This window comes from Schistocerca americana, chromosome 4, assembly GCF_021461395.2.
Source record: "Schistocerca americana isolate TAMUIC-IGC-003095 chromosome 4, iqSchAmer2.1, whole genome shotgun sequence".
Lineage (NCBI taxonomy): Eukaryota > Metazoa > Arthropoda > Insecta > Orthoptera > Acrididae > Schistocerca > Schistocerca americana.
Window position 1 is genome coordinate 204,991,406 of NC_060122.1, and position 16,580 is coordinate 205,007,985.

Genomic DNA, 16,580 nt, shown 5'->3' on the forward strand with positions numbered 1-16,580 from the left:
CTGATCCATCAGCGGAAGAAATGTTAAAAAACTTGGGTATGACAGATTCATGAGTGTTACTCATGTGGATGTAATTTATTTCAGAGACAATATTGTCCTCAGTCCCAGGCAAAAATAAAAGTTTTGACTTTGTATATTCATATCAGTGCGTTGAGTACGTAAGTGTTGGAAGATCGAAATCATGTACTTCTCGTCAGGATGCAGGAGCTACAAGAAACTGAGCTTTACACATATCGAAAGACGGTATGTGAATAACTACCCCCGTCGAAAAAGTGGAGCAACGACATTTTACTAATTAGCAGTTTTGCATTGGTTTTCTCGTGTTGTCTGAAATTCCGTGTTCTGGCTATTTCTACGTGCGTCACAAGCAGATCAATACTATCTTCTTTAATTCTGACTCACGCGAAACGTCCTTTCATCATCAACGTATTTGAGTCTTAACTTTCAAGATGGAAGAGTGTTGAAAGGAGTGGTAACTGCTGTAAGCTATAAGAGAAAGGAAGAATGGTACATTCATTGAGATGGGGGTGCTTGCTAACAGACACTTTGGAAGGTCTAGTTTGTAGGAGGAAAAGATATAAGATGATGGTGACATGAAGGGAAGCGAATATTACGCGGACCTGTAGGTGATGGCAGAAGACAAGAGAACATGGAGAATTACCGCGGGAAAGACTGAATATGGGTAGAACACACGATGGTAGTGATGATGATGATGATGATGATGATGATTCGAGGCAAAATCTATGTTTCATTTTCCATCTCATAAACGGGGTTCTAAGCCCTATTTTTCCTTCATTTTATGTCACCAGTTGTGGAATGTATATCAGGTCAACAAATGTCCCACAGATTTCGAGACAAGTTTTGGAAGTGCCTATGATTATTTATGAAGTATGTATTTTGTCGAAAACTTGTAATACCTTCCAGCCATGCAGCCCTACACTATAACATTTTCAACGAAATAGAAGAGCGACCCGCGCAGGAGACTTACAAACATTAGGTGGAGAATAACAGAAAGAATATTCTCTGTTAACCGCTCTCAACTTGGACGGTGGCTACGCGTCATGGTAAGTTAAGGTCCTTACAAAATATTTTCTTTGTACCTCGTGAAACAAGCCGACTTGACAGCGCCACAAATAGTTCGATAAAATTTCATTACTTAAAGTACAGCTCGCTAGCAATCAGGCTGTCTTACGTTATACAGGGTTCGCACTTCACAGGCTGATTAAGCAGGGCAAGGAAATATTGTAGGGATGGAAGTAATGCGAAAATACTTCAGGTGAATTACTTTTTTTCTTTCGTTGTATAAAGGATTTGGCATTGATCCTCTTTCGTTTGACAGAAGACGCGAGAAATTAGCTGTCACGAAGAAGGCTAGGCTTTATTCAGTATTTGTTACCTTTACGTTGCTTCTCTCCGTCATTCTCGCGCTTCTGTTTACGTTCCCAGAAGGAAGCAAAAATTTTGAGGGTCTTCCAAAGTATTCTGAAGAGTACACCCTCCTTATCAGTACAGCTGCCGCCCTGATGTGTGTTATTCGCAACTCTACTTTGAAAGACAGAGACATTGAATATTTCTGTTTAAAAATTGTTTCAATAGACGTATCTTTACATGACGATGATGCTGAATCTTCATGTCATGCATCGGTACTGACATGCGGTTTACTATTAATTTTCATTTATTCATGTGTATTATATGGTCACAGTATGTGGGTCCTGTTCGTTGCACTGAAACTTGGTGGAATATCTCCAGTTTCCGTTCTCTATTTTCTGAGGAACCTCGTCATTTTACAGTTTTTCTGTTTGAATGTAGCACTCGCAAGGAGGTTAGCAAAAGTGAATGAAAGTGTAATGCAGTTGTTCAACAGGTCGTCTGAAGGACAAATACGCTCCTGGAAATGGAAAAAAGAACACATTGACACCGGTGTGTCAGACCCACCATACTTGCTCCGGACACTGCGAGAGGGCCGTACAAGCAATGATCACACGCACGGCACAGCGGACACACCAGGAACCGCGGTGTTGGCCGTCGAATGGCGCTAGCTGCGCAGCATTTGTGTACCGCCGCCGTCAGTGTCAGCCAGTTTGCCGTGGCATACGGAGCTCCATCGCAGTCTTTAACACTGGTAGCATGCCGCGACAGCGTGGACGTGAACCGTATGTGCAGTTGACGGACTTTGAGCGAGGGCGTATAGTGGGCATGCGGGAGGCCGGGTGGACGTACCGCCGAATTGCTCAACACGTGGGGCGTGAGGTCTCCACAGTACATCGATGTTGTCGCCAGTGGTCGGCGGAAGGTGCACGTGCCCGTCGACCTGGGACCGGACCGCAGCGACGCACGGATGCACGCCAAGACCGTAGGATCCTACGCAGTGCCGTAGGGGACCGCACCGCCACTTCCCAGCAAATTAGGGACACTGTTGCTCCTGGGGTATCGGCGAGGACCATTCGCAACCGTCTCCATGAAGCTGGGCTACGGTCCCGCACACCGTTAGGCCGTCTTCCGCTCACGCCCCAACGTCGTGGAGCCCGCCTCCAGTGGTGTCGCGACAGGCGTGAATGGAAGGACGAATGGAGACGTGTCGTCTTCAGCGATGAGAGTCGCTTCTGCCTTGGTGCCAATGATGGTCGTATGCGTGTTTGGCGCCGTGCAGGTGAGCGCCACAATCAGGACTGCATACGACCGAGGCACACAGGGCCAACACCCGGCATCATGGTGTGGGGAGCGATCTCCTACACTGGCCGTACACCACTGGTGATCGTCGAGGGGACACTGAATAGTGCACGGTACATCCAAACCGTCATCTAACCCATCGTTCTACCAGTCCTAGACCGGCAAGGGAACTTGCTGTTCCAACAGGACAATGCACGTCCGCGTGTATCCCGTGCCACCCAACGTGCTCTAGAAGGTGTAAGTCAACTACCCTGGCCAGCAAGATCTCCGGATCTGTCCCCCATTGAGCATGTTTGGGACTGGATGAAGCGTCGTCTCACGCGGTCTGCACGTCCAGCACGAACGCTGGTCCAACTGAGGCGCCAGGTGGAAATGGCATGGCAAGCCGTTCCACAGGACTACATCCAGCATCTCTACGATCGTCTCCATGGGAGAATAGCAGCATGAATTGCTGCGAAAGGTGGATATACACTGTACTAGTGCCGACATTGTGCATGCTCTGTTGCCTGTGTCTATGTGCCTGTGGTTCTGTCAGTGTGATCATGTGATGTATCTGACCCCAGGAATGTGTCAATAAAGTTTCCCCTTCCTGGGACAATGAATTCACGGTGTTCTTATTTCAATTTCCAGGAGTGTAGATATGAAACTTTCTAAATTGGTAAGCTACAATGTAAACCTTTTCTCGGAAAACCTTCCACCACATTAGACTCAGGAGCTCAATAACCCATTCATCGAGCCAACACTTCAGCTAGTAACCTGATATTGGTGACAACAGGACATCATAATCTACTGAGAAGACTACACAAATTGCACTGTATTTTCGGCGAGATAAATAAAGTTACCAACCGTGCTTACGGCGTACAGAACCTAGTAGAAGTTTCCAGTTGCTTTGTAACCATTGTGACGCACATGTATAAGATTGTGGGCCTCTTATTAGACCTGAAGGTCGTATGGCCTGGAAAACCGAAGGCACACGTAATACTTATGGTGTCCTAGTACAGCGGAATGCTGGTGATCCGCCCGTTCAGCACAGTGTGCAGCAGTGAGAGGATAGTATTAGAAGCCAGCCGCACTCAGAGGCAGGTCGGCAAACAGCTGCTGCTGCTACTCCACTGTTAGGCGGAAGCAGCTGCCAAGTTGAGCTGCAGCTATTCAGAAAGCAGCTGGCGCGCAGTTGACTCGTCTACAGCGTTGCAGGGTTCATCTTGCTCAACGCTTCGCCGTTCAAGAGTCTTCTGGCGGCTGTCACCACCTACCTCGTCATACTGGTGTAGTTCAGACTCTCTGCCACGGAGAAGCAGCACGAAAAAGTTGGCGAACGCAAGTTCTGAAGTAGGACATGAGCTTGCAGGTATTCCACACGACTTCCACAAATAATTTACCTGCAACATAATGCAGCACGAAACACGCATTTATCTTTCGTAAACCCCGACTTAAGTAGTACGAGAGCTCTTCAATAAAGAATGATCACAACGTTTTTGACAACATACCTTTACTCATCCTCATAATTTTGATGGTCCTTCTCAAAGTTGTCTCCTATCAATGCGATGCACTTGTCCCAGCGTTTCTACCTGTCTTCAAATGATGCTGGAAACCATTTTTTGAGAGATCCTTCAAAATAGCCTCCTCAGCCTTCACCGCTGCTTCTCATGATTGATACTGCATCCCACGAAGGCGTTCCTTCACGTTAGGTGATAGAAAAAAGTCACGTGATGCTAAATCCGGACCATAGGGAGGGTGAGAGATGCACTTCATGTTGATTTTTGCAAGATATTTAGCAACAACATTGGCAATATGCGGTCGCGCATTATCGTGGTGCAGCATCCAGCCTGCTTCACGGAAATGTGGTCTTCTGCTCCTGATATGGACTTGCAATGTTTTCAGGACATCCCTGTAGTTTGACAAGCTGCGACATCGTCGCGAAAAAACAGTGACTCGTACATGCAATAAGTTTCCTTTAATTTACGTCTATGGTCACAAACTTTTTCTTAACCGATTACCGGTTTCGGTCTTTAATGACCATCATCAGACCTGTTTCATAAAAACAAAATCCTAATGTACTGCAGCCATAGTGATACCGCATTTAACATTTGACGATGCCACTATGGCTGCAGTACATTAGGACTTTGCTTTTTTTGAAACAGATCTGATGATGGTCATTAAAGACCGAAACCGCTAATCTGTTAACAAAAATTTTGTGACCTTAGATGTAAATTAATGGAAACTCATCCCTGTAGTATTGTCCAGTTACTGATGTGTGTCCAGGTGCAACATGCTAATAAACCATTCCACGAATATCGAAGTATGTGATGACCATAACTTTCCCAGCAGAAGCAACTACTTTTGCTTTTTGGGGGGTTAGTGATGAAGGAGATTTCTACACTGAACTTTCCTGTTTGCTCTCAGGATCAAAAGGATGTAGCCAAATTTCATCAGCAGTGATTACATTTGAAAGAAACTGCGGATCTCCCTCTAACATCAACTTTAACTGCAAGCAGACCTGCACGCAAATGTCCTTTTGTTCGGGAATCAGCAGTCTTGGAACCGATCGCGCACAAACATGTGTCATGTGTAATTTTTCTGTCACCAATGTGAGGGTGGCACCCAATGAAATGTTCAGTATTTCAGAAAGCGATTTTAAGATAATTCGTCGTCATCTCTCACAATGACAGCAGCAGTGTTGATAGTTTCTTCTGTAAGAGCAGTAACTGGAGCACTGGGTCCACCTTCCTTTGAAACTGATTGTATCCCCTCTTTAAACATTTTAAACCACTTTCGAACTGTGCTGTAGAGAATAACAGGCTCTCCATAGGCTTCCTGCAACATTGTATAGGCCTCAGCTGAAGATTGTTGAGACGAAAGCAGAATTTGAAAGTCACATATTGTTCCTCGCGTGTTACCTTCATTGCAACGGTAGTTGATACTGAACAAGTCTGACCTTGCCTGCCTCTCACAGGGCTTCCAACAATGAAAATACTACGGCGTGTTTGTTGAAGGTTAAGCTAACAGAATATAAGATTAAATTTTAGGGCGGGAAATTAAGACCATAAAAAATTATGATCATTCTTTATTGAACAGTCCTCGTATTTTAATTATATTGCCGTTTACTAGACAAGAAACTGTGTACTACTTCCCATATCTGATTTACTGATAGGTTAAAAGTGAAGGAATAAATTTCGTTAAGTACATATGGTATCCATAGTATTTAAAGTAATAAAGCTCTTAATGATGACCCTAAGCGTGAGATCTCTTGCTATAACAGTGTCTAAATCGTTTATAAACATTTATATTATTTAGGTCATCGCTTATTGCAATGAAACTGTAATATCCATGATGTGATTATAGCATACTGTGCACGCCATCAACATCCAACCGGTATTACCATGTACCTACGATGTAACGCTGTTTGTTTACATTTAGCACTAAGACCAAAACTTCAACTTCACGTGTGTTTGTCCTATTATTTTTACACATTTATGTATTATTAATAGCAATGGTAAATTAATTGTTGCCGCTACAGACGCAAATCTGTACTTGTAAAAAGAGCAAGAGTTATTTTTTCGTAGGTAAGAATCGCGGTGTCTCATTACTTCAGATACAATGTGTGAGAGCTACAAATATTCTGTTCAAGGCATTTAAATGCTCACTGTATGTATATTTCTACTCTGTTTATAAATCTGAACACAGAAGTTACACGGTGCAGCGCCGCTAAGGGTAAAGTGAAATTTAAAAATCAAGCATTTTGTGATATTTCGTTTCTATACCGTTATTCGTTGTAAAAATAGTGCCAATCGTAATTGTTGCATGAATAAACAGATTAATAACAGCAGTATCTGAATATTATAAATTAATAACATTACATCTGCCAGTAAAATAAATACATTAAATAAAATAATATGAGATCCACCCAATAACTATTCTACTAGATGTATGTAAACTAGAGAGGAAATCGATCATTGTTTCAGTTTTAGTGTGATTTGTGTAACAATGGAATAGAACGTGTATCTAGATTATAGTGCCATGATCTGGGCAACACAGTTTTCTACTCAAGTTAAATGTATAACCCAAGACTATATCTGACATCTATCAAAAGATTCGGCTGAGTCACAAAAATGTCGTGATGCAGGAACATCTTACATTACTGCCGACAGAAAAAAAGTTTTTCACTTCGGGGACCTGAGACCTTCTTGTACCCATTTTTCTACCATTATTAACAAATAATTGTAAACAAGAAATAAACGTTCATGATACATATAGAAATTATACTGCTTAAGGTTACCTGACGCCTTTTTATGTGCTTGTAAATAAAATCCTGATTACTTCTTCATCTCCTCATTCATCATGACATTGTTAATCACTCACTTCTTTTCTTCTTCTGTTTTTTCTTCTTGTTTTTACTGTACTTAAAATAATTTTCTTCCTATTTTCAATAGTTCGATGTTTTACTACTCAGTCTTCGTATTTTAACAATTTATTGGTGTAGTCTGACGTATCTTATAACCTAGAATCATTGACACAGAGATTCAGTTGAACATAAACTATACACATATGATAAATTAAATAAATGAAATCAGTGTCTCACTACCCATTGCATAAAAATATCGAACATTAATTACAGTAAAATTTGGAGGTTAATAAATTTCGTAAAGATGTTGTTTCTTGGACGTCATGAAACAGAGCAGGTGTAAGAATATTATCCATTTAATATCCAACATTTATGTGGATAAGATAAGAAAAACACCGGGGTGAACGAAACAGAACGGCAGTGAAATGGTTTGTCCAACATTAACTGAATTACAGCACAAAATTTGTTTCGACTTAAATTAGCCAATGGTAGCTGTATAAATGCAAAATGTATGCTTAATTTTCTCTTTGGTGGATTTTATCTAGGGCAGCTATCGTATCTGGAACGAGATTACGAAAATTGCATCTATTACAGTTTGTACAGTAATGTTTCTCACCGAAATGCTCGTCATCGAAACGAATTCGGAGAGTATAATATAACACGTCTCCTAATTTCTTAGTTACGGAAACTCTGCTGCCGAAGTCCGCGGCTCGTGGTCTTGCGGTAGCGTTCTCGCTTCCCCGCACGAGGTCCCGGGTTCGATTCCCGGCGGGGTCAGGGATTTTCTCTGCCTCGAGATGACTGGATGTTGTGTGTCTTTCATCATCATTGATTCGCAAGTCGCCGCAGTGGCGTCAGCTAAAAAGGACTTGCAATTTCGGCGGCCGAACACTCCGCAAGGGGTCTCCCGGCCAACAATGCCGTACGATCATTTCACTTCATTTCTGGTGTCAAATACTACCAGGGAAAGCAGTCGATTTCCTATTTAGAGAGATGGACTGTGTCATGTATCCTTTTCGCACGTTTTTATTGCTTAGTGTCTACCTGATCTTAATGTTAGTATAGTGTGAATTATTGAGTTTTCGCATTAATGATCCTTCAGCACAGAGGTGTACTGAACGACAATATAAATATTCTCGTGTTTCCTACATTTTAATTGTTCTTGTCATACAGTACTACTACTTGCAGACAATGTTGGCATAATATATTGCATGTCTCCGATAGCTAGCATTTATTAGAGTAGTTTCTGCTTCGAAGGGACGACCTTGTTATGATGTGATAGAAAATCACTTATCTTACCCAGAAAAAACCGACGATTGTAAGAACATAAGGTTGTTAACCATTGGATGGCGGGATGTGAATGAACTTGTAGCCAGCAGAAGATTAAAGAAATTGCAATGCCGGGTATGAGTTTCTGCTCCTACGACAAAAGTTCTAGAAAAGTGAAAAACTGAACACATTATGGTCGAATATGGGGCCAAATAGAGGGATGTATAATTCTTTTTCGTCTATATGTACATACGTATTCTCCAAACCACCGTGAAGCGCATGGTCGTGGGTACTTCCCATAATACCACATATTAGAGATTGTTCCCTTTCCATTGTGGTATGGTGTGTGCTGTAAATGGTCTTCTATTGATTTCGCAGCCCTTACTGGTGCATTAGACCAGGCGCTGTAGTATATTCCTAGGCTCCTCATTTAATACTGGCGCCTATCTCCAAGTTTCACAATTTTTGCGACGATTAAGTAAATTTATGACCATTGGTGCTCTCCTCTGATTGTGTTCAATATCCTCAGTCAGTCATATTTGGTTTGAGTGCCACCTTGATCAGTTTTCCGGAAGCAGTCACACTAGTAAGCGGTCTCCTCGGAAGACTGATCAAACTTTCTGAGTATCTCAATAATGAACCCAAGTCTGCCGTCTGTATTACATACGACTGAGACTACGAGATTATTTCAGCTGCTTGTATAAGTTGACTGATTCCAGTTGTGACTCACTGATGCTGAAGTGAGATGAAATGCTTCCTTACGTTTTGTGAAGTGCAGAAGAAGTAGATAAAGATGAGATGGGACATGCGATACTGTGTTCAAGTCTCCAAATGTATGTGTTATGGGACTTAACTGCTAAGGTCATCAGACCCTAAGCTTACACACTACTTAATTTAAATCATCCTAAGGACAAACACACACACTCATGCCCGAGGGAGGACTCGAACCTCCGCCGGGACGAGCCCCACAGTCCATGACTGCAGCGTCTCAGACCGCTCGGCTAATCCCGTGCGGCTGCGATACTGTGAGAAGGGTTTAATGGGACATAGAAAGATCTAAGTTTTAAAAAAGCACCTGGAATAGAATTATTAAATTCATTGGAAGAAACAACCGTGAAAAAACTATTGCACCACATCTGCAATGCAACCTATGTAGGCTAAGTCAAACGAAATACCCTCAGACTGCAAGAAGAAATAAGGAGGGCGTGCTGAAAAGTAACATCCTCTATATTTTAGGTGAAAACTCTTGAACCTTTTTAAATAACACAAACATTATTAACTTTCTATAACTTTAGACTTCATGTCTAAACGGTTGCAGCCCTCTGCCGCAAGACGTTTCCGAATTATTATGTGCAGCATGGTGGATTTAATGTAACTATGTTGTTTCGTGAGAAACTGGGCCCCGTAAGCTAGTTTCGAATTCGAAGAGTTCGTCCACACATAGAGCATCCTCTCCTTCAGCATGACAACGTCAGACCGCGCACCAGCGCTGCAAGAATGGGACGCCTGGGGTTCACTATCGTCGATCATCCTCCACGCAGTCGCGACTCGGTCCCGTCCGACTTTTATCTGTTTCTAAAAACTAAAGAAGACATTCGAGGACTTCGAATTGATGGTGATGAAGTGGTGCAAGATTTGGTGAGGTTGTGGCTCTGTCAACAAAGTCGAGTACCCTACAGTGACTGTGTCAACAAACAGATCTCTCGTAGAGAGGAATGTTTTCATCGGAAGGGTGACTATGTTGGAAAATAGAAGGTGCACTTGAGCAATAAACTTGTACGTAGTTGACAAAATTAGTTTTATTTAAAAAGCTTTAAGATACCCACATAAAAAATTCTGAGGCATTAATTTTCAGAATACCTCTTAAGAAACCCAACTCCAAATATGGTAGGTGTCAACAGATATGAATGCTACGAACCCAGTAGTTTCGTATGTCGTGGATGCAAATTACTGTCACTAACTAATTATAGAATAATGGATAAACAGGTAGCCGCCGAACTCAAGAGCTATTATTTCGGATTTCGGAGCAATGTAGCATCACTCGAGGTAACACTGACCCTACCACGTACTCTAGAAGGTGAAGAAAGGACCTCTATGTTTATAGACTTGTAGATTTAGATAAATCTTTTGACTATGTGGGCTTGAATGCATTTTTCGAAATTTTGAAGGTAGCAGATATAAAATACTAAGGACAATATTCTCCACGACTTGCACAAAAACTAGTATGCTGTAATGAGAGTCCAAGGACGAGAAAGTAGAGAAGTAGTTGCGAACGCAATGAGATAGCGTTGTAGCCTATTCCAAATACTGCTTAATGTCTACACAGAGAAACTGACGCAAAGGAGATTTTTAGAAAAGGAATTAAAGTTTAGGAAGGAAGTATAAAACTGTGAGGTCTACCGATGACACTGAAATTAATCCAGTAAACTCATTTTTCATTTAAATTTGCGTTCCACAAAAGGAAATTTTATTGCAAGGGAGAGAAATCTTATTTTAGTTATATGGATTAGTTGGATAAGCTTGTGACACTCATATGGTGGTTATGTGGGAGATCTTAGTTCATTGTAAACATGTTTTTGTGTTTTGCGGTTATATTTGTGCTACTGAATGACGTTTTGCACTTTCTTAGAAATGAGTCCCTGCAAGTGCTTGAATAACAGAAACGTATTCTGTTATTTTTGTGGTAACTACGTAATTGCTGGACAAAGACTGGACATTAATAGTTTCGTGAAAAATGTCTACTATGCATACATTGGTACGAGGCTTGCTGATCAAGACAAAAGCTGGGCACGGCATGAGTTGTGCAGTACATGTGTTGAGGGACTGAAACTGGCAAAATGGAAAGAGGAAATTAGTGTCTTTTGAAATTCCCATGTTTTGCAGGAAGCCTCAAACTCACGTATACCATTATTAGTTTTGTATGGTTAAAAGTTAAAGGTCAATTCATCGGGCTTACGACCAGTCAGGGACTGCAGTGAGACACTCCCTATTCCAGTACTGTCTACCGTTTGAAGAATGACAATAGGAGAGCAGTTCAGAAAATGTATGCGATGACGGGGATGGTTACAGCCCGGAAGAAGATTCCTCACCATAGTTATTAAGTTACAGCGAACTGAAAGATTTAACTCGTGACTTGCATCGAATATATCACGGAATTACTTGAGTTAAAACTGAAACAAAACACTGTCCTTGGAAAACGAGGCGAGAGGTTCCATTATGACATCAGGCAGATGGACAAGAGATACCAGGAAAGATGGAATGCAATCATGATAGCAGACTACCGTTAAGGCTAAAGAGAGATGGCACTGTTGAAGGAAGATAATTAAGGAAGAGAAGTTTCGCTCCATGTCAAAAAAACTTGATGCAGCGAAATCAGTGAAGGGTAATTAAATTGCCATACATGTGTTCTGTTTTTGAAATAATTAGTGATATTGTAAGTGAACGTGTACCACTGTCTGTCTAATGCAGTGTGCAGTGATTTTACACGAGCTTACAAAATAAGTAATTTATTTTTATTTCGGTTACAAAAAGTGTCTGTTAAAAAAAAGTTAAATCTTAAGAAAAAAAATTCGTACAAAAATCTGATGTGATACAGAAAACCCAAACTCAAACTTGGGATCAGAACGAAAGATGTACTCTGAGAAAAAAAAAAAATGGATACAACTCCAAGGAATTATCCGAATGCGATGGAAATTGACAGATGTGATGAACTTATACAAGTACAGGTAACTAAATAATTACAGTTTCACAGAATTTGGACGATTTATTATAGAGAAAGAGCTTCACAAATTGAGCAGCTCAATAATGTGTTAGTGAACCTCTGGCCCTTACGCAAGCTTGCAAGCTGTTACTCGGCCTGGTATTGATTGATGGAGTTGTTGGATGTCCTCCTTAGGAATATCGTGGCATATTCTGTCCGAATACTTACATGAATTGAGAATAGAAAATAGTGTATTAAGAATGGCTAGCTACTAACCGAACTCTGGATTTGCCAATAAAATAAAAAAAAGGACGACTGATTGCTGCACTCTATAATTTATAAGTCACATAACAGCCGCTGAGTGCACCCACTTTCCGAATGGAAGGTAACCTGATGGTTAATGAAACTGTTTCATGTGAATGGCAGCAATTATCACAGCGTTGCATTGAAAGGGTGAAAGGTCTCAGCAGAGGTCCAATGTTATTCAATGGTTTAAAGAATATGGTAATGAAATTCGAAAACACACTTGTGCTTCGTGTGGCTCCTGGAAGAGGAAAGCCTTGTATCCTGCTGGAAGTTGTTGACGAGGCTGCTGTTGCTGTAACTGAATATGCAGCATGTGCCACAGGTAGTGCTAGTAATCGTGCAGTGTCACGAGAATTGTCCATCACACGGTCAACAGCACTACAGAACGTTTTGTGGACTGTTTTGCTCTAGTACCCGTATAAGATCCAGACGGTGCAGTAACTGAAACTTCATGATTCGCAACAACGCTGTGAATGTGCCCTTCGGTTTCTTGTATGACTGGAAGTTGATGACAGATGCAGAACTGTCAAATTTGGGGAACTGTTAAGTCCCGTGCTTTGCATGAAGTGCCATTGCACTCGTCGTATATGACTATCTGCGACGTGTTCACACACACATTTGCTCTCGGTCTGTTTTTCTCTGAAAAGAGTACACACAGACGACCTCTCAGGTGTACCATGACTTCTGCACACTAGCGGGACCTGCTTGTTCAGCATGTGATTAGTGCTTCAGAAGAGACCAAGTGAGTGGAGACCAGTGTTTTCATGCAAGATGGGACAACAGCTCAAATTATTCGCCCAGTGGAAGATATGTTAAATGCAACCTTCCACAAACGTGTTATCTCTCGAGGTTTTCCACAGTCATGGCCTGCAAAATCACCTGATACGAATACATGTGACTTTTGGCTGTGGGGAACGTAAAAGGAAGCGTTTACCAGGGGCACATTCGGTTTCTACCTGATCTGAAGGTCGATATGTCCGAACACATTGCTCAATTTTCACCAGAACGTTGACCACGTCGTTCTACGGTTGTAGCATATCATTGGCATCTCTGCTACTCACATTGAATAAAGTGTGTTGCTGCAGTTAATAATAAAATCGGAAGGATGCGTTTCTTAGTTGTTTTATCTTTTCTGTGCGCGTAATCCTTCCTAATCCACTACATTCTGTACGTCTTTACATTTCTGTACGTCTTTCTTCCGCTCACAGGGCCAGAGTTGAACCTGGTGGCCGAAACTGGAACTAATTTTTGTTTCCAGCGTAAATTTGCCCCACAATAACATATTTGGATACCTACCAAGTTTCGCTACCAGATTATAATTACCACCAACGTGAGTACATGAATTTTAATTACAGTTACCCAATACTAATGAAAATCATTGTTCTATTCTTTTTTCACATCCACTGTTCTCAAATAATGACAATTTTTATTTAATTTAACTTTGCGTCTGTACACCCTTCATGTCGCCGCAGTCCTCTATAACCGTAGGGAGGGAAGTCGTGTGCGCTTCCTTTCTAAAGGATATGCACTTCGTTCTGTGTGTGATCGCACAGTGTTCGTATGTTCTGACATGGGAAGTGGGAACAAGCTCAGCATTTGCTTAAACAAGCGTGGGAAACCACCTAAAGCCACACTCTGGCTTGCTAGTGGCCTAGCCATGGTCGTTAATCTGCCACATGGATTCGATCCCTCCTGTCTGGTGACTTGGGTGCTGTGCTTTACACTACACCAGAGGTCTGGAAACTGTGACGCGTGAGTCACATACAGTTCTTTGGTCCCTTAAGTGTGGATCTTCTCCAAAATATCACTTGCGAGCGCGCAAGGATATTTTGATAAAGATAAAATGCCAATACGTATCACTAGTCGTATCTCTGCATCGTGTTCGACGTACAATACACTACTGCCGAGCGAGTGTTCCTGCAGGAAACACTGGAGCTGTAGTTAAAATCCGCACCCCTGCGATTGGTAACTCTACCTATCTCTGTCCGAAGCGTTTTATCGCCACACCAGCGGCACTTTCCCCTCCAGTCGCAGCAATACTGTGCAGTTAGGGACCACGAAACTACAATCTCTCTTTATGCGCGGAAGGCGAGCGCGATTTGTGCAGCCAACTGAGTGAGCCACGCAGTCAGAAATCTCATCATGATGTGGTTAGTGCTTGTTGCGTCCGAAAATCCGTTGAGGCCTACGAAAGCAGAGGGTTTTAACGCTTTATAATATTTATTGTATTAAACTTAAAGTTATAAATGATATGGCAAATGAAAGAGCAACTCAAACAGTTTTACCAAGAACCTTATAAATGTTCAATGTGAGCACCATTTGTCACATGGCACACAACAAGTCTATAGCCGAGTTCTTACCCAACTTTGATAAGTGTGTCTTCAGTGATTGTAGCAACAGCTGCTTCAATCCGGTTTCCTAGTTCAGGGAGGTCTGCTTGTAGTGGAGGCACGTACATACGATCCTTGATGAAGCCCCAAAGGAAAAAATCGCATAGCGTTAGGTTCTGTGAACGTGGAGGCCATGCAAAGCAAGCCGTGTCATTGGGCCCCTTGCGGCCTATCCAGCACTTGGGTACAGTGAAGTTCAAACAATCGCATACTTCGCTATACCAGTCAGATGGCGCACTATCTTGCTGGAAAATGAAGTTCTCTGGCTCATCTTCTTCCAAATGAGGGAAGAGCCCTTGCTCTAGCCTATCAAGGTAAGAAGTGCCAGTTACAGTAGTTTCACCAAAAAAGAAAGGCCCATAAACTTTCCGCCAGGATACTTCAGGGAAATCTCGTTGGATTTGTACCACCTCATGAGGATTTTCTGAGCCCCATATGCGCACATTGTGAGTGTTAACATGTCCACTTAGGTGAAAGGTCGATTCATCACTGAAGACAACATGATACAGAAAATCTTCATTGTCATGAAACAACATTTCGTTTGCGGAGTTGGTACATAACCCATGGTCTGCCAGCTTTAGAGCCTGTAATAACTGTAAACGGTAAGGACATAGTTGTACGTGTTTTCTTAAAACTTTCCAAACAGTCGACACGTTAACTTGTAATTCACGACTAGCCTTCCGGACTGATTTCTTTGGGCTACGAGTGAACGACGCTCTTACTCGCTCAACAGTCTCCTCACTAACCCTTGGTCGTCCTATGCTCTTCCCTTTACAAAGGCAGTTGGTATCTTCAAACTGATGATACCATCTATGAACGTTATTATCACTTGGAGGATAACTACCGAACTTCAGCTAGAATGCACACTGCACGGTAACTACAGATTCGGTCTTTGCAAACTGCAAAACACAAAACGCTTTCTGTACACTAGTCGCCATCTTCGTTACTACCGCTGTCTAGCGGATTGTGGAGGAAACATTGCGCGCTCTTTCATTTGACATATCATTTATAACTGTAAGTTTAGTGTAATAAATATTACGTATAAAGTGTTACAACCCTGATATTCGTTTATAAACATCCTGTACATACTCGAAGCATAAAGTTACCCTTCTTATTTATTCATTTCCCAACCAGCTGAAAACCCTACAGGTGTTTGTGTCATCAGTTTAACAATCGCTATTATTTTGTGTTTGTGGCTTTAGTACACACTGAAACTGTAGTATCATAGATTGATGCCACCCCCACCAGTGTCTCACACTTGGCAACGGCAATGCACGATTTCGACAGACCCCGATATCGGTGGCGCGGGGAACGGGCCGATCCAATTATGTCTGCCTGCTACCACCCTCCAGCAGCTCCGACTATGAGAGCCTCTGCCTCTGCAATACAGGATGGCCTGTGACAGCTACACAGCCCAGACCCAGTCACAGTCTTCGACTGTCTTCAGTCTGCTCGTGAGTTAGGATCAGGAACCTCAAATGGCACGACTCTCTTTAGTTTGCATGTTGTAATAGCTTGGGCAACGACCTTGCCGCAGTGGATACAACGGTTTCCGTCAGATCACCGAAGTTAAGCGCTGTCGGGCGTGGCCGGCACTTGGATGGGTGACCATCCGGGCGGCCAAGTGCTGTTGCCATTTTTCGGGGTGCACTTAGCCTCGTGATGCCAAATGAGGTGTTACTCGACCGAATAGTAGCGGCTCCAGTCACAGAAAACCATCGTAATGACCGGGAGAGCGGTGTGCTCACCACACGCCTCTCCTATCCGCATCCCCAGCTGAGGATGACACGGCGGTCCGATGGTCCCGATGGGCCACTTGTGGCTTGTAATAGCTGGACTTCATTGCTGTTTCTACTTTTCTAAAGCTACGCCTGCAGAAAGCTATAAGTTAAATAAAACT

At 42.4% G+C, this 16,580-nt stretch overlaps 1 pseudogene; it reads left to right on the forward strand.

Annotated features, from left to right (window-relative positions):
* Positions 1–16,198: 16,198 nt before the first annotated feature.
* On the forward strand, positions 16,199–16,316 carry LOC124614264 (annotated as a pseudogene).
* The last annotated feature ends 264 nt before the right edge of the window (positions 16,317–16,580 follow it).